Genomic DNA, 13,345 nt, shown 5'->3' with positions numbered 1-13,345 from the left:
ATCCGCCTGAGAGATACACATGGAGCGTCAATTAGAAATCTACGAGGCAACGCATCGAATTGTGTCACATTACCTCATTCATGCATTGATCATCGACCTAGATATTTGTACTGTCACATGGAACATGAAACCTAACCCTCTCACTAAGCAAAATTGTTGCCAAAAGCTGACGAGGGTGGTAGTCATAGTAAGAATCAAATGCAAGGAACATTTCAAATGAATCTCCGTTTGCCCAGTTTATCTGCTGTGATTCTAAAGTTTAGTAAGCACCACTTTCTGAGAGAAGTTTAGGATTTTTGCATTGATAACTTTCCTTTTTACTTAAATTCTATGAAGTTTTCCTCAATATTTTAACTCTTTCCCTCTTTTCTGCAGTTTGTCCGATTCAAATACAGATAAAATCTCTCACCAGCTCAACGCAACCACCTAGATGCTGCTATAAAATAAACATACAATGCAAAACTTGAATGGCATATTTGCATTTATTTGCATGAGTTATTCCTATCTAGAAGAACTTGTCTAGCTGCATTAGTAATAGCATGGGCGGCACAGTGGTGCAGCGGGTGGCGTTACTGTCTTACAGCGCTAGAGACCCAGGTTCGATCCTGACCTTGAATGCTGTCTGTGCGGAGTTTGTACGTTCTCCCTGTGACCCTATGTTGTTTTCTCCACGCGCAGGTTTGTAAGTAAAATTGCGCCTTGTGTGTAGGATGGGATAGCGTAGAACTAGTGTGTGGGCAATCGATGGTTGTTTGAGCGTGAACAGGCTGTGCCAAAGGGCCTGTTTCCACACGGTATCTCTAAAGGGCCTTTACGCGATTTTTTTCGGCGACTTGCCAGCACCCGTCAGTCGCAGCAGGTCGCCGAGAAACATCACATAAGTGGGACAGGCCCTTAAATCTAACATCTAAAAAAATCTATTATGAGCAACAAATAATGTGCTGGAGCAGTTCAGTGGGTCGAACGGCATCGGTAGGTGATTGTGCCTGATCTGCTGAGTTCATCCGGGAGATTATACTTTCCTTTTGATTTCAGCATCTGCAGTCTCTCATGTCACTGTTTTACCACTTTATAAGCTATGCTGTCATTGAAGGAGTTGTCTTCCTCTCTCTGACAGGACCTCTGTGAAACCCTCTCTCGCTGCCCAATCCTCCCCTCCCACAGACTCTGCTCCATGCACCGAGTTCCTTCAGCAGATTCTTTGCAGTTCCTGATTCCAGCATCCGCAATCAATGTAAGTTAGTTAGTAAGTACATTTTATTTATAGAGCACGTTTAAATCAGCTGGCATTGAAACCAACGTGCTTTACATTAAATAAATAATTAGGTTTTCATACATCCATGGGAAAAAAAATGACACAACACATTATAGAATGTAACATGAATGTCCCTCCCACAGCAGAACCAACATTTTTCCACTCAGGGGAAAGGCACTAGAAAGTTCAGTGTTCTGTGATCACCCGAGGTCAGGGCCTATATGTGGCCTCCGCAGCCAGCCCGATGTTTTCAGGCCACTCATATTATCTCCAGTTCTTACTTTTTAGCCTTTTCAGTGATATTGTCAATTTGGCTTTGCATTGCATTGAAATTTTAGCTGTTAATTTAGTTTGGGATTCGAACTGTTCATTGGATTCGAACCCTGATGCTAGGACTGGAAAGCTCACTGCTATACTAAACCTATTATTTGTGGGTTACAGGGAAAACGTACAAACTCCATACAGACAGAACCCGTAGCCAGGATCGAACCTGGGTCTCTGGTGCTGTAAGACAGCAACTCTACCGCTGTGCCACCGTGACACCCCTAGCTGATTGCCCTGGAACGTAGAAAGTGGAATAGCATGGAACTAGTATAAACGGGTGGGTCGAAGGGCCTGTCACCATGCTGCATCTCTAAACTAAAATAAACATCTGATCATCTGCCCCCAATATTATTTTAGCTTTGGTTACATTTTGCTTGATCAGCTTCCTGAGATGCCCCTGGGGATGCTTCATGCTGTTAAAGGTGCCCAGCATGTGTAAATTGCTATTATTATTGTTGCCATGGCTTTTCGTTTTTCTCACTATTTTCGATCTGGAAACAAAGCAAGGCATGCAAATTTATTTTGGGCTAATTCATTCCTCTATCCCGTCATGCCCTGTAAAGAACAACCCAACCTCAACTGTATATGTCACCCTGATTATTCAACATGTAGAGTTTAGCTTGGCTTTCATCCCAGGCTCATATAATCGTCAGATAAGTGTTGGAATTGAGCAATTAATGTGCATGAGGGATGAGTACGTGTCACAGAACAGAATAATATCTGTCATAATGTGATAGATATTGGAAGCATGAATGAGGAAGCAGTAGGAAATAAAAGGTATAATTTTAAAGGGGCATCAGAAGCCGGGAGAACTAGGGATGTTGGTCTTTGAATTAGCAGGCATATTGGAAAAAAACTATTAAAACCTTGATCTTGATTAAGATCTTGATAGAGTGTAAAACCAATGAATTAATGGTCAACCTTCACATGTTTCTTGACACAAGGAAGTGCAGGCATTGGCATCTTAGATAGAACATGCAAACTCCACACTAAAAGCGCCAGACGTCAGGATTGAACCTGTGTCACTGGAGTTGTGAGGCAGCTGCATTACCAGCTGCATCACTCAACCTCCCATCTATCTGAGAAAAGGAAGATCTACCCTGGGAAAAGTTAAGTCAATGTGAACTGGTCAAGCAAGCAGTTTCTAAAGTCAACAGAGTGCACTACCAGAGTGTGCTATCTTCAGCAGTTAGTTACTCAGACACTAACTCAATGGGAATCTCAATGATGATGCTACTCTACGGTGGTGCAGTGGTAGAGTTGCTGCCTTACCGTGCTTACAGCGCCAGAGACCCAGGTTCGATCCTGACTACGGGTGCTGCCTGCATGGAGTCTGTACCTTCTCCCTGTGACTGAGTGGGTTTTCTCTGAGAACTTCGGTTTCCTCCCACACTCCAAAGACGTACATGTTTGTAGTTTAATTGGCTTGGTATAAGTGTAAATTGTACGTAGTGTGTGCAGAATGGTGTCACTGTGCAGGGAGTGCTGGTCGGTGCGGACTCGATGGGCTGAAGGGCCTGTTTCTGCACGGAATCTCGAAATTCTACACCGTTATGAGCATGACTGACCATTCAGTGACCTGGAGCAGGAGGCAAAGACCAGCCAGAGAGCAGCGAGCCTCCTCCTGCATGGTATTTAGAGAAAGCACATCCCACCCAGACCTCTCACTGGAAGACAAAGTACTGGAGTAACTCAACAGGTCAAGCAGCATCTCTGGAGGACGAGGATCGGCGATGATGCGGGGCTGGGACCCTTCCTCAGTCTGACTGCAGTGAGAGAGACAAAGCTGGAAAACATAGAAACATAGAAATTAGGTGCAGGAGTAGGCCATTCGGCCCTTCGAGCCTGCACCGCCATTCAATATGATCATGGCTGATCATCCAACTCAGTATCCCGTACCTGCCTTCTCTCCATACCCCCTGATCCCCTTAGCCACAAGGGCCACATCTAACTCCCTCTTAAATATAGCCAATGAACTGGCCTCAACTACCCTCTGTGGCAGAGAGTTCCAGAGATTCACCACTCTCTGTGTGAAAAAAGTTCTTCTCATCTCGGTTTTAAAGGATTTCCCCCGTATCCTTAAGCTGTGACCCCTTGTCCTGGACTTCCCTAACATCGGGAACAATCTTCCTGCATCTAGCCTGTCCAACCCCTTAAGAATTTTGTAAGTTTCTATAAGATCCCCTCTCAATCTTCTAAATTCTAGAGAGTATAAACCAAGTCTATCCAGTCTTTCTTCATAAGACAGTCCTGACATCCCAGGAATCAGTCTGGTGAACCGTCTCTGCACTCCCTCTATGGCAATAATGTCCTTCCTCAGATTTGGAGACCAAAACTGTACGCAATACTCCAGGTGTGGTCTCACCAAGACCCTGTACAACTGCAGTAGAACCTCCCTGCTCCTATACTCAAATCCTTTTGCAATGAAAGCTAACATACCATTCGCTTTCTTTACTGCCTGCTGCACCTGCATGCCTACCTTCAATGACTGGTGTACCATGACACCCAGGTCTCGCTGCATCTCCCCCTTTCCCAATCGGCCACCATTTAGATAATAGTCTGCTTTCCCCGTTTTTGCCAAGAGGTGGGGGTGGTTCAGAGATCGGCACAAAACACTCAGAGGGTCAGGCAGCGCCTCTGGGGAAATGGATAGGTGACGTTTCAGGTCGGGACCCTTCCTCAGACTGATTGTGGGGTGGGTGGGAAATGGAAGCAAGAAAAAAACAGCATGAAACAGGGCCGGCAACAGATGACCCCAGGCAAGGAGGTTCCCTGATAGGCTGATTGTGGGCTAGCAAGATGGGTAGGTAGTTGTGAATCATGGAAACTGGTGAACGGACTTTTAGTGGGGGATGTGGGGAGAGGCAGGGGATGGGAATATTTGTAGAGGGAACCTAAAATGAGAGAATTCAACGTTCATATGGCTGGGCTGTAAGCTAGCTAAGATAAATATGAGGTGGCTTCCTCCAGTTTGCATGTGGCCTCACTATGGCAATGGAGAAGGCCCAGGATTGCAACAGATGGGAGTTAAAGGGGTTAGCAACCAGAAGATCCGGTAGGTCTTGGCGGAACGAGCACAAGCGTTCAGCGAAACGATCGCTGAGTCTACGTTTTGTGATGCCAATGTGCAGGAGGGGGTGGGACAAAGCCTGGCAAGTCATGTGGGTACATACAAGGGCTTTTTCCCCAATGTTCCCAATGTTGGGGGAGTCTAGAACCAGGGCCCACAGTTTAAGAATAAGGGGTCGGCCATTTAAAAGAGAGATGAGGATAAACCTTTTCACCCAGAAAGTTGCCAATCTGTGGAATTCTCTGCCTCAGAAGGCAGTGGAGGCCAATTCTCAATGCTTTCATGAGAGAGTTAGAGAGAGCTCTTAAAGATAGCGGAGTCCAGGGATATGGGGAGAAGGCAGGAACGGGGCACTGATTGTGGATGATCAGCCATTATCACAGTGAATGGTGGTGCTGTCTCGAAGGACCGAATGGCCTACTCCTGCACCTACAGTATTGTCTATTGTCTGTTGTCTATTGTCTACATCATGTTTCTTCAGATATGCTGCTTGAGCCGTTGGGTTAGTCCAACTTTTTGTGTTCTACACCTTAGAGGTTTCTAGTTAGATTCTAGTTAGGTACCAAGGTCTAAGCGGAAGCTCAGAGGAGATAGAGCCTTTTCTGTTGCTGCTCCGGCACTCTGGAACACCTTGCCGTTGCACATCAGACAGGCCCCCTCACTGTCCATCTTCAAATCCACCCTAAAAACTCATTTTTATTCTCTGGCTTTCGACACTGGTTGAGACATTGCTCCTGTTTTTAGTGCTTTTAATGTCTTTTAATTGTTACTGTTTTTATAGTCCTTTCTTTTACGGTTTTTAATGGTTTGTAATAACTTCTTGTCCATGAGTTCTCATGTACAGCACTTTGTGGCAACTGCAGTTGTTTAAAGTGCTTTATAAATAAAGTTATTATTATTATTATTTCACCCAGGGCGGAGGGATGGATTTGATTTCATTTGTAAGAACTCAGCTTATTAGGTTCCATTCATCTCACCACACTCCTGGTTTCTATTCTCAGTGGCTTCATTGCAAATCGAGAAAGTACCTTGAGTTAGTGGCGAGGGTGTAGCAACCAATATTAGGGATGGGTCCTATTTAGAGGTGGTGCATGATACAATAGATTTAAGGGAAATGTTAAAAAAGATGAGGGTTTTTTTTTGAGTTAAGAAAGGACATTATTTATTTAGCTCGGTAGAAGAGCCTATGTTAAACACCAGTCACAATCTTGGGGAAAATGTCTGGAAATAAAAAAATTGCCAAGTTATGGGAACAGAGGATGGAAGAAGGACTTTGCTCTTTGAAAGAATATGAAGGGTTTGGCTGCTGTGAAATCTTATGGTCCGTGACTCTTTCATCTTTGCCTCATCCATTTTCCCAAGTATTTGTCTCACTGTAGATAATCCCAATTATATTTAGAGTGTGGCAGGTTGCATACAAAGATAATGAACATCAGGAGGTTGGAATTCTCACTGATTATCCGCCTATCACTCTGGACTTTAGACTTTAGAGATACAGTGTGGAAGCAGGTCCTTTGGCCCACTGTGTCCACTCTGACCAGTGACCCCTGTACACTAGCACTATCCTACACAGTAGTCACAATTTACAACTTTTTTAATCAAAGCTGATTAACTTACAAACCTGCATGACTGTGGAGTGTGGGAGGAAACCAGAGCAATAGACAATAGATGCAGGAGTAGGCCATTCGGCCCTTCGAGCCAGCACTGCCATTCAATGTGATCATGCCTGATCATCCACTATCAGTACCCCCCGTTCCTGCCTTCTCCCCATATCCCCTGACTCTGCTATCTTCAAGAGCCCTATCTAGCTCTCTCTTGAAAGTATCCATAGAACCAGTCTCCACTGCCCTCTGAGGCAGAGAATTCCACAGACTCACAACTCTGTGTGAAAAAGTGTTTCCTCATCTTCGTTCTAAATGCTTTACCCTTTATTCATAAACTGTGGACCCTGGTTCTGGACTTCCCGCAACATTGGGAACAGCTTGTCCAAACCCTTAATAATCTTGGACAAAACCCACGTGGTCACAGGGAGAACATACAATGACATTATTCCTTCTCTCCCGAGATGCTGCCTGTCCCGCTGAGTTACTCCAGCAGTTTCTGTCTACATTGGGAGAACATACAAACTCCATACAGGCAGCACCCGTAGTCAGGATCGAACCCGGATCTCTGGCGCTGTAAGGCAGCAACTCTACCGCTGTGCCATTGTGCTAGCCAAACTTGCCAGGCCTTGTTCTACCCCCACATCTTTTCCCATCTTTCTCCTCCCCCGACCCCCCACTACAATTAATGAAGAAGGGCCCCTACCAGAAGCGTTGCCTAGAGTCTTCCAAAGATGCTGCCTGACCCATTCAGTTACTTCAGCACTTTGTGTCCTTTTTTGTAAACCAGCATCTGTAGTTCCTTGTCTCACCTCCTCCCTCATGTCTTGGAGAAGGGAATCTTGTCCAATGCTAGTCATTATCTAAAAAAGCACAAGCTGAAACACATGGTAGTTTTGTACATGATATGAGGAAATTATTAATTATTAGTTGTCAGCATTCTATGGTTATTATGTGTCATTGCTTCCAGAAGGCGTTGGGAATAGAGCTCAGCGGAAGAGCCCATGCATTGCTTGTATGAAGCCCTGGGTGACCATGAGCATTTAGGGCAGCACAGTGGCACAGCAGTAGAGTTGCTGCCTCACAGCGCCAGCAACCCTGGGTCAATTCTGACTACGGGTGCTAGCTGTGTGGAGTTTGTCCATTCTCCCTGTGACCGCAAGGGTTTTCTCTGGGTGCTCCGGTTTCCTCCCGCACTCCGAAGACGTACAGGCTTGTAGGTTAATTGGCTTCAGTAAAATTGTAAAATTCTCCCTAGTGTGTGTAGGATAGTGTTAATGTATGTGGTGATGACTGGTCGCGTGACTCGGTGGGCCGTAGGGCCAGTTTCCACGCTGTATCTCCAAAGTCTCGCGCAACGTGTAAAGTCTAAAAGCTGCTTAGGCGAGAAAGGTTCGTGTTTTATTGGACCTGAGTGAGATGCGATTGAAAGATGACCGACTGACTTATGTCACGCTTAAGAGCAATGGAAATGTAAACATAGAAGTTGGTAACAACATTCAAGCCGTCATTCCTTTGGTTATGGCTTCTTATTCAAATATTCAGAAAAGAACACAGAGCACTTTGTTCATTTCAACGTACAACGCTTTCCCCTGTATTTATTGTCTCTGAGCCCAGGCATCTGGATTCAATAACTGGCCTGATGCAGCCCATAAACTGAGAAATCTAACCCTTCGATAGGACAGAACGCCAAAATGAGTTATTCTTTGATAATGTGTCTGCCTCAAGTTGTATGTCATGTGGATATGGAGCACATTGAAGCTCCCGGCCAGCGTTACACATTGCACACTGTGTGTCAGGACCATGCATAGTGCATTCCACATATGTGCCAGACTTGCTCTGTGAATCTGAGTAACCCTCTGATACAAGTTAACAAATAACTCACTTAGGGCGGCACGGTGGCGCAGCGGTAGAGTTGCTGCTTTACAGCGGCAGAAACCCAGGTTCGATCCTGACTAAGGGTGCTGTCTGTACGGAGTTTACACGTTCTCTCTGCGACTGAGTGGGATTTCTCCAGGTGCTCAGGTTTCTCCCACATTCCAAATGTTTCTGAAACGTCGCGATTTCGTTGTCTCTAATGCATTTCGTTGTCTCTAATGCATTTCGTTGTCTCTGTACTGTACACTGACAATGACAATTAAATTGAATCTGAATCTGAATCTGATAGTACCCGCCTCAACTACCTCCTCCGGCAGTTCATTCCATACACCCACCACCCTTCGTGTGAAAATGTTACCCCTCAGGTTCCTATTAAATCTTTCCCCCCTCACCTTAAACCTATGTCATCTGGTTCTTGATTCCCCTACTCTGGGCAAGGGACTCTACCAGATCTATTCCTCTCATGATTTTGTGCACCTTTATAAGACCACCCCTCATCCTCCTGCACTCCAAGGAATCGCGTCCTTCCCTGCACAACCTCTCCCTATAGCTCAGACCCTCGAGTCCTGGCAACATCCTCGTGAATCTTCTCTGCACCTTTTCCAGTTTAACACCATCTTTCCTGCCACATGGTGCCCAAACTGAACACAATACTTTAAATGTGTCCTCAGCAAAGTTTAATACAATTGCAACATGACCTCCCTACTTCTATACTCAATGCTCTGACTGATGAAGGCCAATGTAAAGAAAGCTTTTGGTATGCTAGCCTTTATAAATCAGAGCATTGAGTATAGAAGCTGGGATGTAATGTTAAAATTGTACAAGGCATTGTGTGAGACCAAATTGGAGTATGGTGTACAATTTTGGTCGCCCAATTATAGGAAGGATGTCAACAAAATAGAGAGAGTACAGAGGAGATTTACTAGAATGTTGCCTGGGTTTCAACAACTAAGTTACAGAGATAGGTTGAATAAGTTAGGTCTTTATTCTCTGGAGCGCAGAAGGTTAAGGGGGGACTTGATAGAGGTCTTTAAAATGATGAGAGGGATAGACAGAGTTGATGTGGACAAGCTTTTTCCCTTTGAGAATAGGGAAGATTCAAACGAGAGGACATGACTTCAGAATTAAGGGACAGAAGTTTAGGGGTAATATGAGGGGGAACTTCTTTACTCAGAGAGTGGTAGCGGTGTGGAATGAGCTTCCAGTGGAAATGGTGGAGGCAGGTTCATTGGTATAATTTAAAAATAAATTGGATAGGCATATGGATGAGAAGGGAATGGAGGGTTATGGTATGAGTGCAGGCAGGTGGGACTAAGGGAAAAAGGTTGTTCGGCACGGACTTGTAGGGCCGAGATGGCCTGTTTCCGTGCTGTAATTGTTATGTGGTTTGTTATATGGTTAATGTGCCAAAAGCCTTTTTGACCACCCCTGTGAAGTAACATGCCCACCTTTATGGCAGAAGTAAAGCATGGCACTGGGGTACCTCAAAGTAAAAACATGACTGTTGGATAGCAAACTGATTATTTACCTTCTCAACCCAACCACACATTGTAAAGAGCAGTTTAACATTTCAGACAAATAATTTTCAGATGTATTTTGCAATTTCAAAGACTTCAGCATATTTTTTAAAGTTCTGCCAGGGTGGGTCCAGTTGAAAAAATATTACATAACAGAATGTATGACTAAAAGTTTGTTTTTTGCCAAATATTTGAACCGCTCAGACGTTTGACTTTTCGAGTGGTCTTCTGGGACTAACACTTACTTTGGTTCATCACAGCCCTTGTGAAAGACGCGCTGTGTGTTTTCAACTCCAATTTAGGCAAAAATATTCATTGTGAAAAAAAATCCCTATAAATTGTGTGAAATACTAGAACTTGGAGCACATCCCAAGTGAAAGTCCTGGACTCCCTCAAGTAAGGGCGATACATTCACTTTGGGCCCGTGTCACCTCTGAGCACTTGTGCTAATTATCATATTGCTACATTGCCAAAAAGTTTATTTAAGCACAAATTAAATATTTTCCGCACTGTTATGTTCTCGCACGGCAGGGATTCCCTTGGGTTACTTCTTCCCAGCAATTCCCTTTGAGTTAGCAAAAAGGAGGATATCCTACATGCATTGAGTATTGTCACGGACTTGTGTGACTGTCCGTTGGCGAGGTGCATGTCTGAATATAAAGCAAGAAGAATCTTAATGGTCAACTTTTCTTCTTTCTTCCACTGGTCAGGAGAATACGATTCATCACGAGGTTGAATATGGCAACATAGTCTTATTCTTTCGTGTCCATTTTCCATGTTTCAAATGTTGACATTGCTGCCATCGTCCGTCCTGTAAAGGACGCAAACGTCCGGCGACAATCAGTGGGAGCCGTCACTTGTTGCAATAGATGATGGTGGTAGCAGAATTAACTCGGGATACTTCCAGTTTCCAGCCCCGTGATGTGGACGCTTCTGCTATGGGGCCGGCAGCACAGTGGTTCCTGACTACATGTCCTGCCTATGTGGAGTTTGCAGGTTCTCCCTGTGACTGCATGGGTTTACTCTGGGTGCTCCAGTTTCCTCCCACATTTCAAAGGCGAGCCGGTTTGACGGTTAATTAGCTTCTGCAAATTAAAATTACTCTTAGGCGTAGGATGCAAAACGGGTATAACATAGCACTAGTATACGGGAGGTGGTTGGACAGCATGGACTCGATGGGCCGAAGGGCATGTTTCAATGCTGTATTTCTAAAATAAACAAGACCAAATTGAAATAGATTTTGGATGGAATCGCTTAATTCCGAGCTGAATGTAACGCCAACAGCTACCTTGGGTCATTTCACTGGGTAAGATGACAAAGCTGGTAGACCTGCTGCCTGGCAGTGCCGGAGACCTGTGTTTGATCCTGACCTACATAGAGTTTGCACGTTCTTTCTCGACCGAATGGGTCTCCTCCCATATTCCAAAAGGCACGTGGTTTATCGATTAATTGGCTTCTGTAAATCCCACTAGTGTGTCGGGAGTGGATGCCAAAGTGAGAACTAGTGTCAACGGGTGATCGAGTGTCGGCGTGGATCCGTTGGGCCGAAGGGCCTGTTTCCAATCTGTATCTTTCAATCAATCAATCAATCAAGACAAACCAAGATTCTTTACGGGATCTCCATCACCTCCAGAACCATCCTCAAACCTAAGTCATGATAGGAAGATATGAAGAAAGGTCCCAACTTGAAACATCATCCATCCATGTCCTCCAGAGATGCTCCCTGTCCACCATCATCACAAGGAATCTAGCAGTGAAAACGTTAAAGGGCCACTTCATATTATTGTTATATTTTCCGAAGTTGCTTTTTGAATTTCTCCCTTGTGTTACATCCATCTACTCTGACGGGGAAGTGGAATGAACATTGGCCATCTTGAGAATTGCTTATCTGTCGTTCCTGTATGTCATCTACCCCATGGCGAGTAGCTAACGTTCATTTATGTTAGTCATAGACATTCATTCCACACAGAAACAGACATTTTTATTCACCTCATGTTCTTGTCAACTTCCCCCAGGTTTTCACTCACCTGGTGCAATGTACAGTTTGCGACCAACCTGCGTGCCTCTGGGACGCGGGAGGAAACACGAGCAACCAAAGGATCACAGGGAGAGTGTGCATTGCTCCACACAAACCAGAGACCAGAATTGAACCTTGCGCTGTTTTTTTCCAACACCAAAATAATTTTAATCAATCATTTAGAAGAATAATATTTACAATACAAAATAATATCCATCACCACAGCACAAAGTAAAACAAATATTCTTAAATACCAATATACTGAAAATTAAACAACTATGTTACAATCCTTGTCAAGGTTGCATTCCACTCCCCGAACCTTGCACTGTAAGGGAGCCTTTCCACTGGCTGCACACCTCATGCCACAGTTTACGATAGTCCCGGTACACTCTGGCGCCACCTCAACAGATATTTTCTATTTGATATTCCCAAATATGCTTCCTATGCCCCTGAACCACTGAGTCGATTTGTTTAGGTGACTAGGCTGTTGCCACGTGGTGGCCGGGCTGTCACCTGTATGGTCGCGAATCGTCTCCTCAGTCGGCCAACGAATCGAAGCGTTTTTCTGGTCGCCGCTGGATTTTGAAATGCTTAAAACTTTTCGGTGACAGTCGGTGACAGTCGGCTTGGCGCCAACGAGTGTAGCTTGACTTCTCCTGATGTAGGTACTGTCGTAGGCTGTCACCAGGATATCGTAGTCGTAGCTTATCGCAGGTGGACGTAGGTTGTCGTAGGTGTGGTCGTAGGTGGACATCCTAATGGGTCGCTGGCGGTGGGCAGCTTGATGTAGCTGGACATCGACTAGGTGGTAGGTTGTTGTAGACATTTGTCATAGACATTGTCGTAGGGGGATCCAGTTGCCGGTTTTTCGGCGACCTGCCATGACTATGACAGTCATGGGACAGGCCCATTAGTCCCCTCATTCCATGCTTCTCTCCTGCAACTGGCTTCCTTCATGAGGACAAATCCTTCCAAGCTCTCTCATTTCTCTTCCAGGATCAACCCTATACTTTTAAGATCTTCCATAATCTCAATTTTCAACTCTACCAAGTAAATATTTTAGCCCAGATTGTGACTCGGACATTTGCCAGTAAAATGGCGTGGTCACCTGAGTTTATAATTGTCACGTGCATTGAGGGTACAGTGAAAAGCATGCTATCCAAACAGATCAGATATACCACACATAGATACAATCAAGGCAAACTCAAATGCAATAGATTCAGAAGCCTGATAACAGAGAGGAATGATGCTGCTCCTGAGCCTGGTGTGGTGTGGTGTGGTGTGGTGTGGTGTGGTGTGGTGTGGTGTGGTGTGGTGTGGTGTGGTGTGGTGTGGTGTGGTGTGGTGTGGTGTGGTGTGGGTGTGGTGTGGTGTGGTGTGGTGTGGTGTGGTGCGCTTTCCAGCTTGTGTTTCTTCTGCCAGATGGGAGCAGGGGAGAAGAAAGCTGACTGAGGTGGGGCAAGTCTTTGGTTATGTTGGTGGGTTTCCAGACAGCATAAAGTGTCGGAGTGAATGCTGGGAAATGTAGTTTGTGCATCTTGTTATCTCCTCAGTTTGTTACATAAGGTAGGTTGGGGGTGCAGCCACGGGGATTTGTGTATGACCTCTCCCCTTGCCTTCACCCCCAACCCGGAGATGAAGATAACAATTCTCCTTTACCCCCATCGTAAAAGTACTAAAACT

The 13,345-nt window shown here is 45.0% G+C and overlaps 1 protein-coding gene across 1 annotated transcript in view; it reads left to right on the top strand.

The window, feature by feature from the left end:
- The window catches only part of LOC129708107 (tripartite motif-containing protein 16-like), a 90,290-nt gene that overhangs the window by 21,118 nt on the left and 55,827 nt on the right, over positions 1-13,345 (top strand). The window lies entirely within an intron of this gene.

Source organism: Leucoraja erinacea, chromosome 23, assembly GCF_028641065.1.
Source record: "Leucoraja erinacea ecotype New England chromosome 23, Leri_hhj_1, whole genome shotgun sequence".
NCBI classification, from domain to species: Eukaryota; Metazoa; Chordata; class Chondrichthyes; order Rajiformes; family Rajidae; genus Leucoraja; species Leucoraja erinaceus.
Note: the sequence above shows the minus strand (reverse complement) of the source record. Positions and strands in the feature narration are given on the sequence as shown.